The sequence below is a fragment of the Canis lupus genome, chromosome 12 (assembly GCF_003254725.2).
Source record: "Canis lupus dingo isolate Sandy chromosome 12, ASM325472v2, whole genome shotgun sequence".
Lineage (NCBI taxonomy): Eukaryota > Metazoa > Chordata > Mammalia > Carnivora > Canidae > Canis > Canis lupus.
Genome location: NC_064254.1, coordinates 54,919,101 through 54,945,006, shown reverse-complemented (window position 1 = coordinate 54,945,006; position 25,906 = coordinate 54,919,101). Strand labels below are relative to the sequence as shown.

Genomic DNA, 25,906 nt, shown 5'->3' with positions numbered 1-25,906 from the left:
TGAGGTAGTAACAAAAAGTATGTATGCTTAACTTTATCACTAAGAAAGAATGAATTAGTGATGCAATTCATCAAGACTATGCATTACTTCTAACATTAAAATAGTAAGTATCTTTAAAATCCTATTGCTACAAGGTTCACTTATGAAACTGTAACACTTGAGTCATCTATATACTCATTCAGATACTGGCTTCCCATTAGGTCCTAAAGTAAAATACTATGCTAAGAATTAAGATAATGGAAACATGTATAGATTTTGGATTCTGGCTTCAGTAGAAGATACTGTAAGGTACAAAGAGTCATTTGAAATACCATGGGAGACTTTATAACAGTAAAAGAGATCAAGTGAAACAGAGTTTATCAGTGTAATTACCCTGGCTCTGCAAACCTGTTTTGGGAGATATTTCTATAAATTATATTGTTTTAAATCATCTTACGGACATATAGGTCTACCAATGCATTTGGTCTTATACAATCCATTTTAGTTTAATATCTCATGTCTTACTCCATTCTATGATTCTAAAGGGGAGTTCTAGAGACGAGTTGCTTTTAATGATCTTTTTCCCCTTACTAACTTAAGGGTTAGTACACCATCATTCAGAGTGTCAAGCCAGGGACACAGAAGAACATGTGACCAAATGCTTAAAAATAAATATTACGAATGATACTAAAATTCTGAGTATGCAAGCCTTGTTGGCTGATATAGGATAAAGGAGAGAGAACTTAAATTTTAGTCACTAATAGTAGAGAATGGAGTCATGGACATTAGAGGTGATGATGAGCCCTCAAAACTAATACCATGAAAGCAGCAGAAATGGTTAGAGATTCTTTACATCTCCCCAGAATAATTGGTCATCAAAAGAACAGAGCAGGTTCTTTGTCTGAGGGCTGGTCCCTACAACAAAAGGAGCGATGAAGGAATTAGAGAACAATCTCTTCTACTCTGTTGTAAATGCTTGCTACCGGAGAAATTGGTAACTCCCCTTGCCAGGCCACGAATTTAAATAGATTAATATTTGGTATCTATAACATGAAAGTTTAACTTACATTGTACAGTGTTTACTGGTACAGTTTCATACATCTATACAGTGGAGGAAATTCTTCTCTCCAGCTTGTCCATTATGATATGAGGATGATTAAAGGCCATTAAGATTTCACTCTGTTTTGAAAATATATATTAAAAATAAATCAGCAAGCGTGTGTCCTTTATTTATTTATTTAAAAACACGAAACATGAAATATAAAGTTAAGACAAATAGCATTGTGAAAATTATGGTAAACACTAATTATATATTCCTCAAATAGCAGATTGCAAAAGTACAATTTAAGTCACATTGTTGAGGCCATGCCTAATTCTTTTTTAGTAATGTTTGCCCATTAGTAATAATTAAAGACTGGATAATGTAATTAATATAAATGAAATTTCAGATTTAGAGAGAAAAATAAGTAGCACTGGGAATTTGCCAAATTTGCCAAATTTGCCAAATATATTTGCCAAAAATATATTACTTTCATTTACATTATACCATTATTGAAAAAATCTCTATTTTTTTAAATGAGTTTGCCTTTAAAGAGAAGATAGTAATAAAATTTGAAGACAAATGATCTTTGGATGATCAAAAGAGAAAAAAATGCAAGGCAGGGTTGTTCTATATTAATAAATTATTGATTCAAAGTATAATTTTAGGACTGAGTAGTTTTCTCTAAGAAGTGGATTATTTTCCTGTTTTGGAAAATATGTATGTAAAAATAGGTTATATAATATTTGAATTCCTTAGTCGAATTAGCTTTACAGCCCTACTGGCATTTTTGAGATTTAAATGTTTAAATTCTTCTACATTGTTTTTGTTTCATTTAAAGAGTTATTGAAATATTGGTTGATTTTTAAATGCCATTATTTGTTTAGAATAGGTTCTAAACTAGAACTTTCCTTATAATTAACATAAACATCCTCAAATCTAGGAGGATTGCTTACACTGATTCAATGTACATTCCCCAAATAGTTTTATTAAGCAATCTCTTTTTCAAGAGAAAAACACACAAATTTATCCAAATAATAGAAAGATCATAAAAAGATCCATATACCTTATATTTTACCTTATTAAACATTTATTTAACAAATTTTAAGGAGCTCAAGGCCCTTCTTTGTGATTTTGGTAACAGACTTCTGAGGTACGGTGGACAGAATTGTCACACCCATTTCACAATTACATGAGGAAATGAAAGTGAAGGTATTGATAATATATAGAATCAAAGAAATAACCATATCTTATTTAGCCTTCTTAGTTAGTCATAATTTCATACTGTCTCTCTAGGACTAGGGATAGTTAATGTAGTTCCTTGGGGAATTACAGAAGCTTTGCTTTTTATTTTTTTCTCTCTTTTCTGAAACAAGAGAGCAACCCAACTTTAATGGGAACTGAAGAAAAATAAAAGGGAACATTTCAAACTAACATTTCCTATCATTATTTTATTTAATGGCAACATATTTCATTTCTTTTGTTATAGGCAGTCACATTATACATTCAAGATCCAAATTGCAGCCACAGGAAAAAGGACATATTCTATTTAAATGGGCTTAAAGGGATGCCTAGGGGGCTCAGTGGTTGAGTATCTGCCTTCAGCTCAGGGTGTGATCCTGGGGTTCTGGGATCAGGTCCCACATTGGGCTCCCCACATGGAGTCTACTTCTCCCTCTATGTCTTTGCCTCTCTCTCGATGTCTCTCATTAAAAAATAAATAAAATCTTAAAAAATAAAAAAAAAATAACTGGGTTTATGGTGAGATTAAATGAAAAGAGATATTGTGTTTAAAAGAAACAGACAAACACAAACACACAAACAGCAACAACAACAAACAAGAATATTCCTAAAGCTCCATGGGCAAAAGGTTGGTTAATACCAATGAAATTAGGAAGATATCATTGATACAGTTATGCTGGCTCATAAACTTTATCCTCAAAGTATTTGCAAGTTAGAAGGAAAATTAACCAGTCCTGGACCAGTGTAAAACTTTGAAAACTTTCTAGTAATAGTACTTATTTTACTAATGAAGAGAAACATATCAGCCTCACTGAGGATGAGAAGTATCCCTTGAATAGCAACAAAGTAATTGTTACCTTCTGTGAAATTAGCTCTCCTCACTGCAACCACAAAATCCTAAATTAAAAGGTTGGAAGAGAGAGTTTAGCTTTACAGTCTCCATTTATGTAGCTATATGCAATAACAGCAACGACACCAACAAAAGTAACCAGCTACAGGAGAAAGTCTTAGATCAGAATTAGAATGTGCCTAACAAAGGAATGTTAAGAAACAAAACTAGAAATCAACTGCTTCCACAATTAGGTTTTGTTTTGTATTTTATTTTATTTTATTTATTTTATTTTATTTATTTATTTTATTTTATTTTAGAAAGAGAGCACACGGGAGGGGCAGAGAGGGGGAGTGAAAAATCTTAAGCAGGCTCCACACCCAGCATGGAGCCAGACTGGGAGGTCTCATGACCTGAGCTGAAATCAAGAGTCTGATGCTTAACCAACTGAGTCACCCAGGTGCCCTGTTTAGGTATTTAATAGTATTAAAAGCAAACAACTTATCTGTATCACTTTGCTAGGGTTGCCATAAAAAAATGCTACTCATTTGATAAACAATAGAAATGTATTTTGTCACAGTTCAGGAGGCTAGAAGTCCAAGCTTAATGTGTTAGGAAGGTTGGATTCTTCTCAAGTATCTCTCCTTGGCTTGCAGATGGCCATACTATTACTGCCTCTTCACATGGTCATTCATTTGTGGGTGTCCCTGGTGTCTCTTCCTCTTCTTCCTTTTTTCTTTTTCAGATTTTATTTTTAAGTAATTTCTACACCCAATACGGGGGCTTGAACTGACAACCCCAAGATCAAGAGCTGTATGCTCTGCTGACAGAGCCAGTCAGGTGCCCTTCTTCCTATGAGAACATTAGTCACACTGGATTAAGGCCACACCCTAGAGGCCTCATTTTAACTTAATCATCTGTTAAAGGATCTTCTGTCTCAATATGGTTATATCTGAGGGGACTAGATAATGTAATTATGGGACTTTAATGTACAAGTTGGGGGGGGGGAGGCACAATTCAGGCCATAACACATTCTCCCCCTCCCCAACCAAAGACAAGAAAGATTGCTTTCATAATAAATCATTTGACACTAAATCACCTTCCCCTCCCAACTCTCAGTTACTAACTTTCTTGATTTCAAAGAAACCTGGAAATCAGGTTTTAAAACTTTATAAAGTTTTTTTTATAAACTTTTTTTTTGCTAATAGTATTAGAAAAAAAGTAGGTGTTATAAGAAAGTAAACCACAACTGCTATAGAATGGAGATGTTCTTTACTCTGTTGATTGCAGGCCTATATATATATATAAAAGGCCTTTATATATATATATAAAGCCTATGGAAATGTTAAGAAGGTATGGATAAGTATTGGGACTCTTCATGCCTCCTCGCATGTACTATATTCCTCCATATGGCATAACAGTCAAGCATTTTGAAGGATTTTGACCTCAGGAGAGAATTTCCATGAGGGCTCATTCAGTGCCAACCTCTGTCTTCTGATGTGCACAGATAGGACTTGACTAGCTATAGTGATTGATTCAAAAGTGAACACGTCAATTAATTTGATCCAAGCAGAATGAAGTGTGGAATTTTTGACTACTGGGAAAAGACAAGTTCTCTTTCTGTTTGGACAATGTACTATGTGGAAGTGATGTTACAACTGCAAATAGCCATTTTGCAATCATGGGGAAACTAAGTCTAAGAATGAAGCTTTTCCTAGAAGAAAAAAAAAAAAGCTGATTGAGTTGTAAAGTAACTAAATGAGATTGTCAGCTAATAAATATCTTTTACTTATTAATATACCTTATAATTTCCAATTAACAACCCAAGTACTATTTGCTTTTAAAAAAGTACTGTAATCCAAATAAAACTATAATATATTTTTTTAATTTTTATTTATTTATGATAGTCACACACAGAGAGAGAGAGAGAGGCAGAGACACAGGCAGAGGGAGAAGCAGGCTCCATGCACCAGGAGCCCGACATGGGACTCGATCCCGGGTCTCCAGGATCGCACCCTGGACCAAAGGCAGGCGCTAAACCGATGCGCCACCCAGGGATCCCCAAATAAAACTATAATATTAAAAAAATAAATCTTGGCCAGATAATTGTGGCTATATATATAGATACTTAAGGGTTCTAGAACTGAAAGTTCAGAATTAACAGTAATCACCATTTGAGAAAATGATTTCATCATTTTTTCCCCTATATTTCTTTCATTTTCTCTACTATCTAACTCCAAGAAGCATGATGAATATTAGTAAGGTGATAACTACAAAATACTTTGATCTCTGACTTGGAGAGTAATATAAAGTATATCATTAAATATAAAAGCAAAGAGTATGTCAAATGAGATTAACCACTGGATTGAAATAATCTATTCCACTTCTTCCCCTTTTTCACATTGAAAACTAGTTGTGAAATAAGGCTAATGAGGTGGAAACATACAGTCTGATGATAAAATCCAGAAACAAAAGATACATGTAGTAGTTCTCCCTCCAGGGAAATTAAAAATTCAATAATTTCCTCTAGGATCAAGATTGGCTGTTGGCCATCCCTAGCAAAAGAGATATTTCTGAGAGAGGCAGGAAATTAATTCTACAGCCCATAAAAATAAAGACATTCTATTTTTTAAATGACAGTAGTGATTCTTGCATAACTGAAAACCATAAAGAAAATATAGAAAAGTAATGTTCAAGACATAACGATAAACAACCTCAGAGGAGTTGGGACAGTATTTCCCATATTTTCATTTAATAAGTTACTATTTCTTTCTTGTTTGAGTGAAGGTCTTTTCAGTGAAGATTTTTGTGGAGATGGTCATTATCAAGATATAGATAACTTTCTAGTTAGGATCATATGACTGTACTTCCTTAGCTTAGTTTTATCTGATTGCTCTTACTTTTCAGGATATTTCTCAATTTCATGCTTAGAAAGGTATTTAGAAAGGATTCATAACTCTCACATTGTCTACTTATAGGAAACCCTACACACTTATTTTTTTTAAATGATAAATCAGTTTTTCTAGTTGCCCAAAACATAGGAGAATGCAAGACATCAGTCTATGCTTAATGTCCTGCTATGATTTAAAGAAGCCGCAGCAGGGAGGAATGAAGCAGTGGGCTCTGACGGGACATGGAGCAGCACATCCTGCATGAATTGAGAGCAATCAATTCTCAGATGGTTTGACTTGATGCTCTTTGAGAATTGTTTATATATATTTACAGAATTTAGATTCTTGAAAATTTATCCTACCAATTATGTACAACAGTTAAATGCTTTTCCACCAGCTTTACTGGGATCTAACATAACACTATGTAAGTTTGAAGTGCACCACATAATGATTTGATTTATATATAGATATAGCAAAATAATTACCAAAGAGAAGTTAGTTGACACATCTATCAACTCAGAGAGGGACAGTGTGTGTGTGTGTGTGTGTGTGTGTGTGTGTGGTGACAATATTTAAGACTTACTCTATTAGCAAGTTTTAGATATACAATACAGTTACATATTTTTGTAAGTACCAGTTTGATACCACTTGACAAAGTGGTATCCCAAATAAATGGGAAAAAATGATGGGCTTGATTTAAGGCATTCTACTTTCTTTATTAATAAGAAGAATTAATAACTCCTTTATAATACCTAAAATTTCTATGTCCTTTTGTGCTGTTCATATTTAGATTTCTATAGTTTCCCCCAGAAGATACCCAGATAAAATTTGCCTGTTCTGTGGGAGGCAAAGCCTGTTTTCCCTAAACTTTGCATGCGAGAATGAAATCATTTTTCATATTATGCTCTTTAGGTGTTGCTTTTAATGCATTTTTATAAACATTCTTCTGAAAGGCAATATTTCTCCATTTACAACTCTATCAATGGAATGGGCAGTAATATTAAATTGTTTGTACTTGGCAGCACCTTCATAGGCAAAAACACAGCAAATCATTGTCTAAAAGGACAGTACCTAGAGACTCAGGTTCTGTGACCCTGAGTAGGTAAGTGTCAGTGCAGTACCTTCATCTTAAATGTTAGTGGCTGGATAGAAGATTACATAAGGATATTTTATGAAAGTATAATCATGTAGAATTGTTCAGTCCCACTCATTGACTCATTTATTCAAGAAATACTTACTGAACAGCTGGTGTCGACCAGGACCTAGGTCTCCAAAGATGAACAAAACGGACATAGCTCAGCCCTCTCCCACCTCCCACCCAGTGAGAGAGACTGGGAGTAAAATGGGCACTTGGAGGAGTGCCACATGGGGTGCCAGATGCCTGTGGGAGGGACATCCATGTGTAAATCTAGGTCACTTTCAAATCTGAACCTCAGGGATCAGGTCTGGGTTGAATTTATAGACTTGGGTGTCACCAGCATATCCAACATGTAATAAGTAAAACTCTGACAGAGGAGGAGATGACCCATAGGAGGGCCAATGTTCAAAGATAGAATCCTGGGTCACACCAGACTTTAAAAGACAGACTTCTTTCCCAGAGTTTTCTCAGATCATAATGCTGACCTCACCCTAAGTAAAGATGGGAACAATTTCAATGGTACTAAATATATCCCTAAAATGTTTTCTCTAGACTCTGGCATTGAGGGGACCTGTGAGTAAGAGCGTGCCTTCTGGTCTCATGTTTGAATGCTTCTCCACTTCAGCTTTCTAATTTGTCATTTGTATTTCTTCAAGATTGCCATTGTTTTCTACCTCAAATTATGGAGCTGGAGATATCCTTTTATGATGAGAAGTAGGTTCTGGTGATTAAAAATAGTTTCAAAGCTCACAGTGAGGTCTCGATTATGTAACTTCCGTTGTATTAGATGGTTGCTTCCTGGAGAAATAAAAGGATACATTATTCCTTAGGTCCAAAATATCCTAGTTGGAACTCAAAGTTCATGAGAGATGAGGATAGTGAATCTGTAGATAGCAAAACTCTGCTCACAGTTTTGTGGAACAGGTCTCTTGAGAATTTAAGGAAGTTTTGTTCTGCATACCTTTGTCCAGTGAACTAGCTGTGGATGTGCTGTGAGACCATTTACAGTGCACTGCAGCGAGCAGGAAGGCAAGACTGATGTCTTCACCTGATGAAATCTTTAACGGAAGGCTAGTCTTCTTAAATTATGTCTGCATTTGATCTGATAACGGACAAAACAATTTCACTTCACCTTAGGCAGCAAAGACAAGAAAGGAAAGTATAATTTCTCACATTCCCTTTGATGGGTTTTCTTCTCTTTTGGTTAAAATGAGATTATCTTTTTCAGAAGTTGTAATATACTTTGGGGGGAAAAAACCCAAATTTCTATTATAACTACTCTACAATGGCCTGACCCATGGGATGAGACTCATCTTGAAGTAGAAATTACCCTAAGGATGACTCGCTATCAAGTTTATTCAAAGCAGTTAAGCCTCAAGGAAAGCAGGGCTCTCCTCTCTTTCCCTTAGTCTAAATTTAACATCTATTTTAGCCTTCAAATGGCTTTGGGTTAAAACATGTTCTTGCCGTTGCCAAGTGTGCTAACTTCAGTAATCATACATCCAAGATATCAATTAATGTTCTATTTGATATCTGAAAATCTAAATTGTGGAATCACACCTTTCCTTTTTGTAGCCACACTGATAACGATAATTAGAAAGCTGGTATCAGTGGCATAGCTCAAACCTCAAGATGAATTAAATTCTTTGCTATTGTAAAATTTAGAAACCTAAGATAGGAACAACGTGGGAGTTCTCAGAATGTTATCTTGCCTCTACCCCCAATCCTAGAAAATTACGTATGCCCTTTATTATCATTATTGCCATCAGGCCAATTGCACACAGCTCAAGTATAGAGAGGAGGTAATTGTCTGTGGATCTTGGATATTCTGGAAAGAGGTAGCCAGTCTTTCTATTGTGTGCTGCTGCTGCAGGTGGAATGTAGGTCGATTTTCAGTGGCACATGGATGCTACTGCTGTGCTGTTGAGTTGGCATCACCTCCTTCGATCCAGTTTACACACAGCTGCCAGAATAAATCTCCTGCTCTGTCATTCCCCTTCTCAAAATCCTCCGTGCCTCATCCAATGCGATGATTGTAGTCCATGTCAAGCCCCCAGGGTGCTCTGCTCTCTAATGCCTTATAGCTAGCTCACTGTTCTGGTTCACACACTATGAGGCTCAGGTGAAACCCTGGAACTGCCTCCTACCTCCCTCACCCCTAGCTTTTCTTCACATTACTCTAGTATTTGGAATGCTGGATCCTCCTGCCCTCCCACCCCTGATTTCCACACTTTAAAGTCCAGGCTTACAAACAATGCTCCTTTCTCTACAATGACTTCCTGATCCCTGATTGCATTTTCTGAATTTTCATGGTATTTTATCTGAAAGTCTCTAATTTGTGCCATTTCTCTCCTCTTGTGGTGATTACTGGTTAAGTCTTATCTCTCCTAAAAAGAACAAGATTCAGGTGGGCAGAAATTATCTTTTGCCCTAGAAGTAGAATTATTAAAAGTTCAGGTGAAGAAAGATGTACTTTGAATGGGATTCACAGCTATGTTGTTTTTCCTAGCAATGTCCATATTTCAGTAAGGTTTTTGCTGATGATTGTGAATTTTTTTCCTTTTTTTTTTTTTTGCTTATAGACCTGATTTGAGGCAACCAAATGTCTGTGACGTGGTGAAAGGAGAGTGCTTTTTCCAGAAGGGTTATACTGAGAAGGCATTTGGTTTAGACATTAAGATATTTAACCATTCAGGGTTGAAAGCATCATGGAATAATTTTTAAGTCAATATTTTAATTTTATTTTCAAAAGGTTCCATTGTGGTTTTCAATACTTTTATTGTCTGTCTTAACCTCTGTTACATGGCATCTAAATTAGCAATCATGTTCCTCATTAAAACAAATACAGTCTGGTGGTGATAAAAGAACTAAGTTCAATTTAACAAAATGCATTTTGTTAAAAATGTTAACAAAAATGTTAATGTTAAAAATGTTAACAAAATGCACTGACTCCATTACTCCAAAATGCTATGGAGTAAGATGATCATAGGGAATTATATAATGAAAGCAGTCTACTTGCTCAAGTAGCTTAAAATCTAACAGCTCAAGTTTTAAAATACGGTCACAAAAAAGCAGTTGGAGAACATTTTGTTGGGATTTATATGCATGTGTAGTCAGAGTAAAGACATCAGATTTGTTTAAATATCCACTACAGGAGTAGATTTTTTTCCCCTGAATTTAACGTTTTCTCAACCCTAGTGCAAAATATATAATTGGAGCAATCTATATCTTGGGCAATACAAAATTTTATAATCTGAATTTCTCCAAGGCCTCTCCAGCCTTAGGAATATTTAGCTGTTCCCAGAGGGTCAATGAAGTTATCAAGAACCCAGGAACAAGTAGCCTTCGTAGCAGCACATTTCCATAGCTTGGCTGATTGCACCACGTCATATTTACTGAAAACAAACAGTAAAATTTGAAAAAGCCAGCAGTCTGTGCCCGTTTTTGATGCACTACAGAGCATTTATACTTTATCCAACTCAGTGATGGAACTTTATTGATGATTATTTGCTCATGTTTTGATTATCGGGTTTTTGATGGTGATCATTGACTGGCTTTTATCCTCCAAACTCTCCAGAACTCTATGGAGCTCTTAGAATCAATAACTTTGGAGATAGGAGAGGCTTGGTGATCTATCCAGCCCTAATTTCCCATTCTTTAGGGAAGAATCTGAGATGTAGAGTGGCTAATTGCCCAATGTCATTTAGTAACTTACAGTGACTAGGACCTAGATTTTCACATATCTTGCTTAGTGAATGATTAGTCTACTATGAAAAGCAGTTAGGAAGAATTCTAGTTATCATCAACCTTGTGAGGTCTACGATGAGTTAAACATGATTTTTAATGAAGGATTGGCCTTCGATTAATTGCACATGTGCTGCTCAGCTTCAACACTTTTTCTTCCCAACATAAATGTTTCTTTGAAGGATTCTCTTTGTAGATGTCTCTAAAACTAATTTTCCCTTCAGTGCTCTTTATCCCTTGTTCAGTGGTTCTTTTACCTTTATCTCTGATGTGAAACCATATCAAATGTACTTTTTTCCCCTAAAATATTAACTATGTCTCAGCCCCAAAATATCTTTTATCTAGGATGGCTGTGATATCTTCAAAGAATTCCTGCAGATTAGTTATGCAAGCCTGAATCCATCATGGCTAGTATTCATCTAGCAAAGCTTTAACACTCTGCGTGAGATGATTGTTTGACCAAACCCCTTGGGTCTTCCTCATTTCAATTAGCACGTCCCTGAAGGATGGAGAGAGGAGAAATCTTCACTCTGGGTTCTACTAGTGGCAAATGTCTGTATTGCTTTTAGGTCTATGAAGAAGTCTTCTGTCTTTAGGTTCAAGATCTGCAATTATATGCTTCCTGAAACTTAGCCTTTCTCAAAAAACACCAATATCTCTAGTATTTCTATATCTCACAGTCGCAGCTGCTTATCCTTTTCTTTTGCTTTAGAATAAAAATGAAGATAATAGGTATTGTACAAGTTGGGAGAAAAGATTGTGCTACTCTGATATTGGATAAGAAAAAAAAAGGAGTTGCTTTATCTCTTATGTGAGAAGGTAATTGTGTTTATACTGATTGTTACTCTTTGGCCTGTGAATCCTTTGCACTCTATTTAATTTCTGGAAGAGAGGTATTTGCTTGTAAGATATTTTATATTTCATTATGAAATAATAAGAGAGCTAAAGCAAGCTTGATTAAATTATAGCTATCCAAAGATAGAGAATTTCTAGTTCCAAATTTAGTGTTGTACAATAGAGCTTGTCAATTACCAGCAGTAAAAGTGGCTGGAGCAGACCCATGAGCATATTTAGCTGGCTCATGGATGCATTCTTTGAAATAAATTTAAAATTCATTTCATCATTTTATGATAAAAGAAAAACTTTCACCAAGTAGTAATGCTCTTTTATGGTGCCATGGAAAAGAATGAGAAGGTACATAAAATAGAAATATAAAGAAATTCCTTTGGCTTCTTTCTGCAACAAAGTGACATCACAGAATTAATTTTTTCCTCTTTAAATATAGTTCCGAAGAGGAAAAGCAAGGAATATTTACCATATGCCTGTGCATCAAGACATTTTTTTTGTTCTCATCAAAGTAGCCTATTTGGAAATGTATTTATTTATTTATTTAATTTTTTAAAAAAGATTTTATTTATTTATTCATGAGAGACAGAGAGAGGGAGAGAGGCAGAGACACAGGCAGAGGGAGAAGCAGGCCCCCCCCAGGGAGTCCCATGTGGGACTCAGATCCCGAGTCTCCAGGATCACGCCGTGGACTGAAGGTGGCGCTAAACTGCTGAGCCACCAGGGCTGCCCTATTTAAGTATTTTTAAAGATTATATTTATTCACGAGAGACCAGAGAGAGAGAGAGAGAGAGGCAGAGACACAGGCAGAGGGAGAAGCAGGCTCCCTGCAAGGAGCCTGATGTGAGACTCACTCCCAGGACACTCGGATCATGACCTGAGCCAAAGGCAGCTCAATCACTTTACCTCTTTGGTTAGGTTTATTCCTAGGATCTATACCCAAAAACTACAGAACACTTCTGAAAGAAATGGAGGAAGACACAAAGAGATGGAAAAATATTCCATGCTCATGGATTGGAAGAATTAATATTGTGAAAATGTCAATGCTACCTAGGGCAATTTACACATTTAATGCAATCCCTATCAAAATACCATGGACTTTCTTCAGAGAGTTGGAAAAAATCATCTTAAGATTTGTGTGGAATCAGAAAAGACCCCGAATAACCAGGGGTATGTTAAAAAAGAAAACCATAGCTGGGGGCATCACAATGCCAGATTTCAGGTTGTACTACAAAGCTGTGGTCATCAAGACAGTGTGGTCCTGGCACAAAATCAGACACATAGGTCGGAACAGAATAGAAAATCCAGAAGTGGGCCCTCAACTTTATGGTCAACTAATATTGGACAAAGCAGGAAAGACTATCCACTGGAAAAAAGACAGTCTCTTCAATAAATGGTGCTGGGAAAATTGGACATCCACATGCAGAAGAATGAAACTGGACCATTCTCTTGCACCATACACACAGATAAACTCAAAATGGATGAAAGATCTAAATGTGAGACAAGATTCCATCAAAATCCTAGAGGAGAACACAGGCAACACCCTTTTTGAACTCAGCCACAGTAACTTCTTGCAAGATACATCCATGAAGGCAAGGGAAACAAAAGCAAAAATGAACTATTGGGGCTTCATCAAGATAAGAAGCTTTTGCACAAAAAAAAAAAAAAAGAAGCTTTTGCACAGCAGAGGATACAGTCAACAAAACTCAAAGACAACCTACAGAATGGGAGAAGATATTTGCAAATGACGTATCAGATAAAGGGCTAGTTTCCAAGATCTATAAAGAACTTATTAAACTCAACACCAAAGAAACAAACAATCCAATCATGAAATGGGCAAAAGACATGAACAGAAATCTCACAGAGGAAGACATACACATGGCCAACACGCACATGAGAAAATGCTCTGCATCACTGGCCATTAGGGAAATACAAATCAAAACCACAATGAGATACCACCTCACACCAGTGAGAATGGGGCAAATTAACAAGGCAGGAAACAACGAATGTTGGAGAGGATGTGGAGAAAGGGGAACCCTCCTGCACTGTTGGTGGGAATGTGAACTGGTGCAGCCACTCTGGAAAACTGTGTGGAGGTTCCTCAGAGTTAAAAATAGACCTGCCCTACGACCCAGCAATTGCACTGCTGGGGATTTACCCCAAAGATACAGATGCAGTGAAATGCGGGGACACCTGCACCCCGATGTTTATAGCAGCAATGGCCACGATAGCCAAACTGTGGAAGGAGCCTCGGTGTCCATCGAAAGATGAATGGATAAAGAAGATGTGGTTTATGTATACAACGGAATATTACTCAGCCATTAGAAACAACAAATACCCACCATTTGCTTCAACATGGATGGAACTGGAGGGTATTCTGCTGAGTGAAGTAAGTCAATCAGAGAAGGACAAACATTATAAGGTCTCATTCATTTGGGGAATATAAAAAAATAGTGAAAGGGAATATAGGGGAAAGGAGAGAAAATGAGTGGGAAATATCAGAGAGGGAGACAGAACATGAGACTCCTAACTCTGGGAAACAAACAAGGGGTGGTGGAAGGGGAGGTGGGTGGGGGTGGGGGTGACTGGGTGATGGGCACTGAGGGGGGCACTTGATGGGATGAGCACTGGGTGTTATGCTATATGTTGGCAAATTGAACTCCAATAAAAAAAAAAAAAGAAACTTAAAAAAAAAAAGAAGCTCAATCACTGAGCCGCCCAGATTTCCAGAAGTTTAGATAATTAAATTAGATTATAAAAATATGGCCCTTCATGTTTTCCTTTGCAGTTTCCAAATGTGTCATCTTTGTCTTTAAATTAGAGGCACATTTTATATTTGGTTTGTAAAAGGTAACCAGCATCTCGGATAAATACTTGCAGTTTTGATTGCATACTAGATATAATAAAGTAGATTAAAAGGTTCTTGAGTTGTCTACAAACCAGTAGAGTGATAGGACACTCATGAAAAAGGAAACTGGAATTGTCTTTGGAACTATGTCTATTTAAAACATATTTCTGAACCTTATATAAGAGGAACCATGTTAGGCCACTTAGGTAGGGGTACAAAACTGTGTGACCTACAACAGCCTCTTGCATTTATAAACTCACATCTAATGAAATAAGGCAGGTAATTTTTCTCCTCCTCAAAATCAGCCAGTTTTCCATGTCACTCTAATTAAAAGTCAAATCTTTATGGTAACCTAGTGACCTCTAAGACAACAAAATAGGCACCTCCTACACCCATCCCATCCTTGATGCCTCTCTGAGGTGCTTTTCCAACACAAGCTTTCTCTCTGTTGCTCCAGAAAGCCTGCCTCAGGGCTTTTGCACATCTGCCTAAAGGCTTTCTGAGATATCCACAAAGATAGCTCCTTCACTTACTTCATTCTTTTTTTTTTTTTAATTTTTTTTTAAATTTTCATTTATCTATGATAGTCACAGAGAGAGAGAGAGAGAGGCAGAGACACAGGCAGAGGGAGAAACAGGCTCCATGCACCGGGAGCCTGACGTGGGACCCGATCCCGGGTCTCCAGGATCGCGCCCTGGGCCAAAGGCAGGCGCCAAACCGCTGCGCCACCCAGGGATCCCTACTTCATTCTTATCCTGAGTCAAAACCTCTCAGTGAGGTCAGTGAGGTCTTTGACCTTTCTAAGCTTCAAACTCATCCCCATAACTCATATTCCTCCATATTTATGTTCCTTAGCATTTATTACTACCCAACATATTATATATTGTACTTTTTAATTTACTTATTACATTGTCAATTTTCGAATAGATTACAAAATCTTTGATCATTGGAAATTTTGTCTTCTACATTCTCTACAGTGTACCTGAAAAAAAAACAACAACAACAACGCTGTCTGCCACACCGCAGATGTAAATATCTGCCTAATGAATGAATAAATAATAAGACAAAAGAACATGTTCATTAATAACTATGACATAATAAATAAATTATAAATAGTATAAGCAGAAAATTGATATAGTCTTTAAATTATGGGATTCTACAGATCTGTGTTTTGGGATGGCCTTTGCAAGTGGAATTCTTTTAATCTCTGTTGTATTTTCTGTACAATGGGTTTATGTGTTTAATAAATTAGCTTCTTTCTCCCATAAATACTAATGATAGAGTGCTATTATTTCTTTAGATTTTTTTCACTATAAAGAGAAGCTAGGGATATATCTATTTTTTTCTGAGAGTAATTATGAAAATACATCAATTGTTATGAATAATTCCACTTTAAAATATGCAATGTTTGATAATAGATCTCAAATATGCAATTAATTTCCTCTTTTCTAATCAGCCTCCTCCTATTTGGAGTCTTAATAGCTGAAATAGCAGAGATCCATTGTGTTTTTAATCAAATTAGCAGGCAGATTTCCTCCTTTATTGCCCTTCCATAAAAATCTATTTAGCATAAAATAAGGATGCTGTAACATTTCCAGGCAATATTTGATTATGTACAGACTTAAATGCTTCCAATTCTAACCAATTATTGGAGGGTGCATCTAATTATATCTTCACTTCTAATTCAGCAATCTGTTTTTCCAGTTGTTTCAATCTGGCATATTACTCTTTTTTCCTATCAGCTGAAAAAAAAAAAAGATATAATAGACCTGCATAGCATTGATCAAGCAATTTCCTTAAATGAATAACTGGTGTTCTTTATGGGCAACTCTGGAAGCTGCAAACAAATATCATCATTTGTTCAACTAATTGGGGGAAAAAATCACTAAGGAAGAAAAGGATTTAAAAACTAACTTTCCACAAAAATGAGAGGCACAGATGATGTAATAAATAGGTTGCTATTAATGAGTGTGTATGTGTACCTATGTGTGTAATAGGAGTGATTGCATAGCCAAGTAAGATTACTGAAGGGGATAAACAGGAGATTCAACTTGGACAGGACGAACACTTTGATTAAGAGGTACAGTTCACTGTTTATCTGAAGCCTTACCTCTACCCTCAGTAAGTTGAGGCTTTCTGAGACAGGTACACAACAGAGTTCACTATTACCAAGTAACAAAAGCAAAGAGATGGATGGAGTTGAGTGGGGAGGGGGAATCTGTTTAAATTATTGCCCTCTGTCATATGGCCCCTTTCTAGTTTCTAACAAGGCAGTGTGATTCCCACTTATCTTCTTTGTTCAAAAAGACACATGACTGAGCCTTCCTGCCTAAAATTTCAATCTACCCATCAGATTCATAATCTTTATATATTAAACTAATCTTGTTGTTGAGCAAATAATGGTAGTACAACAGTTGTGAAAGGCCCTGTGCTCAGCACTAAGGATATGGTATGCCTGAGGGTTGGAAGTTGGGGCATGGGAAAGAGTGTACTAAAAAGCAAGAAAGCAGATAGGAAGAATGGGAGGGAGGGAAAGGGAAGGGGGAGAGAAATGAAGGAAGGAAAGAAGGATAGATGGAAGGAAGGAGGGAAGGAAGACAGGGAGGAAGGAAGGAAGAAAAGAAAGAACTATGACTCACCTGCTTTGAAGAAAGTATCCCCTTGTCTAACCATTAATCTCTATCTTATCGGGACCCTCATCATCCTTACTCTCTGGCCATCCTGAACCGTGCTTACAGTTTTCTAAGCATGCTGAAACAGTCCCTGTCTCATTGCCTCTCCTCATTTTCCTCTTTCTGTCTGGAACACCATCTAGGAAACAATCCCTAAACCTCGAGACCCTTCCTGGTCAGAACTCTGTGCTTGATGCCTACACCATCCACTCTCCACTGTTTCTATTTTACTGATCGCAGTAAGTTTGCCAAGTGTGAGTTATATGTGTACTTTCCTTCCTTGGACATGAAACTGCTTAAGGCAAGGAGCTATACTTTTACATTATTGTTTCTCCAGTAGCTCACATGGTGCCTGGAAAATACTATACACTCAGTGAATGCTTATTGAATTCATGCCTATGAAGAAATCTCTCAATTTCTCTAAATTGTTCTATTATATTGTACAATAACAGCATTGGCAGTATTTGTGGTGCTTCCCAAAACCAACGGGCACAGTTACATTTCGCATGTCATTTCATCTTTGTAACTAATTTACTAGGTAAATGGCTTTCAGTACCTGCATTTTCCAGGCATGGAACTTGGAGCATAGGTGTAGAGAGGTTAAGGACCGTGTCCAAGGTCCTTATGCAATTAAAAAAAAAAAAAAAAAAAAAGCATTGAAATCAGATCAGGAGACAATGTAGTAGATGAGAATTATTTGGGGTTAAAGTAGTCTTGGTGCCACTTCTGGCCGTGACATTGACTATGCCATTTAGGGAAGGGCTCCAAACTTCATTACCTTAGATTTCCCTCTTTCTGAAATGCAGGTGAAATATCTGCCCTGTCAAAATCACAGGACTTCTAACAGGTCATATGACTTAATCTATGTGAGAATATTCTTTAAAATAATATGTTGCTATGATTTTAAGTTTATTATGATAAAAACTTGGATCATTCTACATATTCTCCCCAAAGCTATGCTCTTTCTTAGGTAAAAATAACACTAACAAGAAAATAACAATAATGAGAAACCCATATTAGCATAATATACAGCAATAGAGTGCTAATATGTAAATACTACTCCCTATACATAATATGTATATTTTAATGAGATTTTTGAGGATGCACAAGCAAAATAATGTCTTGATCTATCTGGTAGCTATCCTTTTTTGTAACAAGACAACTTCTGATTTAGGATCAGATTCATTGGGATCCCTGGGTGGTGCAGCGGTTTCGCGCCTGCCCTTGGCCCAGGGTGTGATCCTGGAGACCCGGGATCGAATCCCACGTTGGGCTCCTGGCACATGGAGCCTGCTTCTCCCTCTGCCTATATCTCTGCCTCTCTCTCTCTCTCTCTCTGACTATCATAAATAAATAAAAATTTAAAAAAATGAAAGTTAGGATCAGATTCATTTGGTCATACTATAAGTTCATTAATGATGAACCTTTAAGTAGCTCCTAATTCAAATCTGTTTTGATTCTGAGATTTTCTTCTCTGTAGGTCTTCTGGGATTTGGCCTTTTGTACACTTTTGGCAACTTGCAGCCTTTTTCTCTCATACTATTTTAGATTGGACACTGACATAGCCTAGCCCTTTAGTGGTCATTGCTCTTATTTATCACTTGATCATGTTTCATTTTTTCCTATTATGGCCAGAAGGAAAATAATTTAAGTATTTCTACTATCACCGATTAATCTTGCCTTTAGTATCACTTGTTCATATAAGAGAAGCTGTACAGATGAATTTAGGAACTAGAAACTTGCCTTAGGACTAGAAAATCCTACTGGGATTGATTTTCTGTGTGCTATCTTCCTATACTCGGTTTCATCTCTGAAATCACTAGTTTTAAAAAGGATTTTATAGCTTCTTAGGAAAATTTATGAGCAAGATACTCATGTGTATAAGCTGTTTGCCTTACCCTTGATGTTAAAATACCCCTTCACAGATAAACATATATTAGTTAGATGTGTTTTAATTAAACCCTACGGAATAGCTAGAATGTAAAGTGGAGGAGCGATATGGTTAGAATCGAGAGAGGTATGTCCAGCAGACAAGGAAAAGGAGGTTATGCGTTACAATTAAACTAACCAAGTTGCATCCAGCTAAATCTCAGAGAAGACAACCAGTATCTGGAGAGGTAGCAGTATGTCAAGGACCAGTTTATTACTGTCAAATTCCCCAGGTTTCCTGGGTTCTCAGCTTGTAACACAATTCTTGAGCTCTCTCTGAAAACTCAGGGAGTTAATTCACCATGCTTCCTTTCCCTGCCATTCTGGATCACTACATAAAATGCAAACCTCTGAAAAAATTCATCTTTCTTTTCACTTTGATACTGCTCTGCTACTCTGCCTTCCTTTCTCTTGACCCAAATGCATTTGTCCTCAGTTCCCTCTGAAAGCCTTTGCTTTCTTGCCTTAATTTCTTGGCTCTTGCTTGAGACTCCTCTTTCTCCTATAATTCCACCAGCCTCAGACTTTTCTCCTCAGTATCTCTCCACTTTTTATCCTCTACTTTGGGTAAAATCTTTTTATAAATTTGATGGCTCTCCAAGTAGATTACTTTCAATTTTTTTTCTTATCTCCTATTTTCCTGCTTCTTGTTTGCCTCCAATAATCCTTCAAATTTTTGGTGTTTGACTTTCAGCTTTTCCCTTTACACTAATTCTTTTTTAATTGAGAGCAATCACAGTGTTTATACAGATGAGACATCCAACATTATGACCACTTGATTGCTTAACCACATATCTCCAATGACCTCCATCTGGATGTTCCTTCAACCATGATCCTCATGGCCAGTCACCTGACCTGTAGCTTTATTTCTGAAATCTTATACTACCATCTTTCTCAGTTCATTGCTTCCACTGAATGTGCTACTGAATTCACTTGATCTGGAAACCTTTCTAACTGCTTTGCCATCCTCTTCTTATATATATTCTATTCTCTTACTTAGGCATTTTGTCACTAAAGTTATCAATTTCCTTCCACCTTGACCCTGGGTCAATCCAACTTTCTCTCATTTCCTGCATTGGGATTGTTCAACACTTATAGAGAAAATCATGCAACCAGATGTCATGGTGTCAATATAAATTTATTGTTCCTAACTCAACTGGGTCCTCAACAGTTTGACAAAAAGTTCCTAGTTCATCCATTTCTCAGAGTGGCTCTTTCATAACCCTGAGAACCTTCCTAAAGCCCTAATGATTTAATCATTTCATTCACAGCAGAAGAGACTGCCTTCTACTTCAAAGAGAATATAAAATCCAGAAAACGGGAAATCCTTCAATATTCCTTATTTAAACTTACCAAGTTATCTGCATGTATGTTCATCATTACCATGTTTCCTGTAGACATTGTGAAAGATGCATTCCTCTAGATCCCATCACTTCTGGCTTCTTTAAGAATCTGAATTAATCAACTATCCCTTTGCTTATATTTTCATTGTTTTTCCTCTTCACTGGGCCTCTCCTATCTTAAATATAAAATAAAGAATAAATAATATTCTCTACTTATGTCTCTGTTTTTCACTATCTTACCACTTTCCTTCTTATCAAAGTAAAAAGTTGATATGTTTTCCATCTCTACTTCCTGACCTCTCACCTAATCTTTCGTCTGGTTTTTGTCTTGCTATTTCTCTAAAATTGTGCTGACCATGATCGCTAACAATTGATTCATTAATAAATTCAGTGTACGTTGTTTCATATATATCCTACTTTACCTTTGTTGTCATTTTGATAATTATTCCCTCTTTTTTAAAATTATAAAATTTTTAATTGAGATATAACTGACATATAACATATTAATTTCAGGCATACTACATAATAATTTAATATATGTGAATTTTGCAAAATGATCCCACAATAAGTAGTTAACATTTATCAACTCACATAGTAATTTTTTTTTCAGTGATGAAGAAGACCTTTTAGTATCTTTCAAATATATAACACAGCGTTAACTATAGTCATTGTGCTGTACATTACATCCCCAGGACTTATTTTATAATTGGAAGTTTGACTCAAGTTGCCCACATTCTACTCCCATGTCAGTTAACCTACAAACTTTTTTTGTATCTGTGATTTCAGGGTTTTTTTGAGGGTGGGTGTGGGGGACTATAAATGAAATCATATTGTATTTGTCTTTCTCTGACTTGTTTTACCTAGCGTAACTCACTCAAATTTCATCCATGTTATTGTAAACAAATTATGGAAACAGCTCAAGTGTCAATCAACTGATGAACAGATAAAGAAGATGTAGTATATATGTATAATGGAATATTATTCAGCTATAAAAAAGAATGAAAAAAAAGAATGGAATCTTGCCACTTGTAAAAACGGATGGAGCTAGAGATTATTATGCTAAGTGAAATAAGTCAGTAAGAGAAAGATACATACCATATGATTTCACTCATACGTAGATTTTAAGAAACAAAACAAATCAGCAAAGGGAAAAAGAGAGAAGCAAAACAAGAAACAGACTCTTATCTGTATGGAACAAACTGATGATTACCAGAGGGGAGGTGGTTGGGGTTAAATGGGTGTTGGGAATTAAGAAGTGCACTTGTTGTGATGAGTACTCAGTGTTGTATGGAAGTGTTGAATCACTATATTGTACACCTGAAACTAATGTTACACCGAATGTTAATTAACTGGAATTTATTTATGTATTTATTTTTAAAAGATTTATTTATTTATAAAGGAGAGTGAGAGTAAGCACGAGCTGGGGGGAGGGTATGGGGAGGGGAGAGAGAAAAAATCTTCAGCAGACTCTGCACTGAGCAGAGTCCAATGTGGGGCTCAGTCTCACATGTTCCTGATATCATGACCTGAGTTGAAACCAAGATGCTTAACTGACTGAGCCACCCAGACACCCCAAACTAATGGGAATTTAAATAAAAACTTAAAAAAAATAAACTTTCTTCCTTTCTAGTACTATCCTACCTCCTTTGTCATAAGAAAGAAAGGACAGGTAAAGTTTGCTGCTTACTTCCTTATCTCATTTACTGCTTGATTTTCTTCAGTCTAGCTTCAACTCCAAACACTACTAGAATTCCTCCCACTGAGGTCACTAATAACTCCAAGTAGCAAATCCAGAGGTTTTTAAATATGTAGCATTTTTTAATATTATTTATATACAATTCTCTCTTTTAAAGTGTACTATTCGATGGTTTTTTTAATACACTTACAGTTGGGCAACCATCACAATAATCCATTTTAAAAGACTTATACTCTGAAACTATAAGAAAACTATAAGCCATTCAAGATATAAATAAAGGGAAAATATTTTGTGTTCCTGAGTTGGAAGAAATACCATTAAAATGCCCATACTATCCAACCTACAAATTCAATGCAATCTCTTTCAAATTTCCAATGACATTTTTCAAAGAAATAGAAAAGACCATCCTAAAATTTGTGTGGGACCACCAAAGACCCTGAAAAGCTGTAGCAATCTTGAGTAAGAACAACAAAACCAGAGGTATCATGCATCCTGATTTCAAACTATATTACAAAGCTGTAATCAAAACAGTATGGTATTGGCATAAGAACAGATATCTAGTTCAATTATAAAGAATAGGGGCCCAGAAATATCTCACACATTAATGATCAATTTAGATCAATGGAGACAAGAATATGCAATGAGGAAAGGATAGTTTCTTCAAAAAATGGTGCTGGGAAAACCGGACAGTCACATGCATGAATGAAACTGGGCCACTATCATACCCTATGCGAAAAAAAAAAAAAAAATCAAACAAAAAGAGAATAAATACTTGAAACTATAGAACTCCTAAAAGAAAATAGGTGGTAAGCTTCTTGACATTGATTTAGACAATGTATTTTTGGATCTGACACCAAAAACATAGAAAGCAAAAGCAAAAATAAATCAGTAGGACTACATCAAACTAAAAAGCTTTTGCACAGGTTTGCCTGAGTGGCTCAGTTGGTTAAGTGTCCGACTCTTGGTTTTGGCTCAGGTCATGATCTCATGAGTAAAGGTGGAGCCCCAAGACAGGCTCTGTGCTCTTCGGGGCATCTACTTGAAGATTGTCTCCCACTGCCCCTCTGCCCACTCTCACTCTCTTTCTATCAAATAAATAAATAAATCTTAAAAAAAAATAAAAGCTCCCGCACAGCAAAGAAAACCAACAACAAGATGAAAAGGCAACCTATGAAACAGGAGAAAATATTTGCAAGTCATATTTCTAACAAGAGGTTGATATTAAATATATAAAGAAAGTCATACTCTGTCCTTTTGGGTTCTCTTTCTACACTTAGGTCCCATGACCCCGCTCACTTGTGTCTTTCCATCTGTAGCATCTACTTAGTCATCGAACTCCTTGTTCCTGTTGTGCTCTCTAAATTTCACATTCTGCCTATTGTCTCGAGTGCCTTCATTCATTACCATGACTTCACCCATTTGCGAGTATATGCCTGTGCCTAGGCCTTTTCCTTGAATTCCATAGTTCCTTACCCAACTATACACTGGGAATCTCTTGATTTTCTGTGGGTGCCTCAAACTTAACATATGTGAAAACAGATTTTCCATTTACCTCACTGAATTCTGATGCTCCTTTTACGTGCCTGATCTTAGTAAGTGGCTCCAACATCCACTAAACACCAAGACCATAAACTTCAATCACTTTTGAATTCTAACCTCTGATACTCACCAATCTTTAAATCCTGCCTTTTTCCTCTAATATATTTTTAATCTTTCTAATTCTTTCCAATATTATTGTAACTACTTTCGCTCAGTTTTTTTTTGTTTTGTTTTGATTTGAAACAGTTTTCTAAATAGGTCTCTATTCACCCTTCACATTATTGCCACAATGGTCATTTTAAAAAGAAAATTTGGAAACGTTCCAAAATTTTCAGCAAGGCATAAAAGATTCTTCATAATTTGGATGCTGTTTGCTTCTGCTTTCTTACTCCTACTGCTCTCAAAATATTTTTGGCAGACATTCTTCCTACAAGATTTACCAGTATCTTTCATATGTTAATGAAAAGAAACTTAGTGAAGACTATGGTAGGCAACATTTCTGAAATTTATTTGATCAGAGAACACTTTTTCCTTTTTTTCATAGAAATAGTTAATAATCTCTCAGAACTAGTACTTTTCCAATATTTGGGAAAATGATCTACTAGCCTATATATTTTATCTAGATCTTATTCTCAGGATCAATATTGTCAAAGTATAAAAACCAATAAGAAAAAGACATTTCAGAAAAACTAATCATTAAAGTATAGCTTCCATATTGTATTATAGATAACCTGTCACAAACATAATACTTTTGGGATACTTTGAAAAATGTCTTTTAATTCTAACCAAAGAAATAAAAATAAATCCATATTTGTCTAGATTTAGCAAAGAAAAATTGATATTCTATAAATTGAAGTGTTTTAATTATTACCCAATTCTATGGTCAATATAGGACATAAAACATTCTTTTATCTTTCAAATGTGACATTTTTTGTCAGATTTTAGTTATATAATATGTGGCATATCTTAGAGATTGAACACTAAAGTGGAAGAATATGAATGTTTTCAATGATGAAAGTAGCTTATTAAGCAAGAGTTTTGTTGTCCAGCCCATATAATGTTAATTTCCAGCCAGTAGACAATTTTTTTAAGTATGGAGATTAAGTTGAGGTTTGCATTTTCCACACTGAAGGCAATCAATAACCAGTTAATGAATTTTTTGGAAAAAAATGACCTCTGCTTTAAAGGTATCTAATTATTGTGACACTTTCTCTTTGAAATTTTAGTTGAACACTTTAAACTGTGTTCAAGTATTCCTGAAAGAGAAACTTCTGCTTTAAAAGAGATAACACGTGCCGCAGAAAGCATAGGGTTTCTTGATTAGCAAAATTCATTTGTAGACTCTTAAAAATGTCTGTATGTTAAAATGACAAGTGATATAAGAGATAGAGAGGAAGGGAAAGGATGCTTTGTTAATGAAACCAAATCAGTCCTGACTTCTGTATTGCTGACAGACTCCACACCAATATAATTTCAGCCTGCTAAGTGTGTCCTCAACCTTGTAGCTAACCATCTGTGCTAACAGTTTTTGCTCTCTTTTTTTTTGCATTAGGAAGTGGCATTTCAAATTTCACTTTCCTTGTAAAAGTAAAGTGTCAGAAAAAAGAACACATAGGTGCTTCAGTGCTGTTCCACAAGAATATTCTTTGCATGGCTTTCTTTGGAAACTATCATTTTCAATTTGTCAGCATGTGGATCTATTTTTATAAGACAACAGATGAAAAAATAGAAGCACATAAAAGAAAGAGTAAAGAATAAAAATCAAGTTAAACCTCACCTTTGTTAGGATTATCCTGCATCTTTTTTTTTTTTTAATTAAATTCAATTTGCCAACATAGTAATACCTAGTTCTGTACTGGAAAACTATTGCTGCCTTTTTTTTATTTAATTTTTTTTATTATTAAGAGAGGGCAGAAAAAAAAAAAAAAAGAGAGGGCAGGACTGATTCGAAACCGATAAGGTCTATGCCTTCTTGTAGTTTATTATTGAAAGAGGCAATAAGAATGGAGACAAGCATGCAGAATATTCATCAACAGGGTAAACTGAGAGGACAATCCAGTAGTTCAACAGATGAGCAGTAATGAACACATAGACCCACTTTACTTCTTTTAGTTATCCCTGGAACATTCCATTGATCTCCTCAGGTTACAGCTTCAGGTGCTCTGTTATAC

General features: G+C 35.9%; 1 protein-coding gene across 3 annotated transcripts in view; it reads right to left on the bottom strand.

Annotated features, from left to right (window-relative positions):
• FUT9 (fucosyltransferase 9) overlaps window positions 1–25,906 on the bottom strand; it is a 122,334-nt gene that overhangs the window by 54,835 nt on the left and 41,593 nt on the right. The window contains exons 1-3 of one of the 3 annotated variants that reach the window (XM_049092377.1): window positions 8,080–8,214; window positions 7,793–7,916; window positions 1,047–1,158 (exon numbers count right to left, since the gene is read on the bottom strand). The exons of 1 other annotated variant lie outside the window; for it this stretch is intronic. The gene's annotated coding sequence lies outside the window, so the exon portion shown is untranslated. Of the gene's footprint in view, window positions 1–1,046; window positions 1,159–7,792; window positions 7,917–8,079; window positions 8,215–25,906 lie in introns of those variants that run through there. One more of the 3 variants, XM_049092378.1, reaches the window with a different exon arrangement.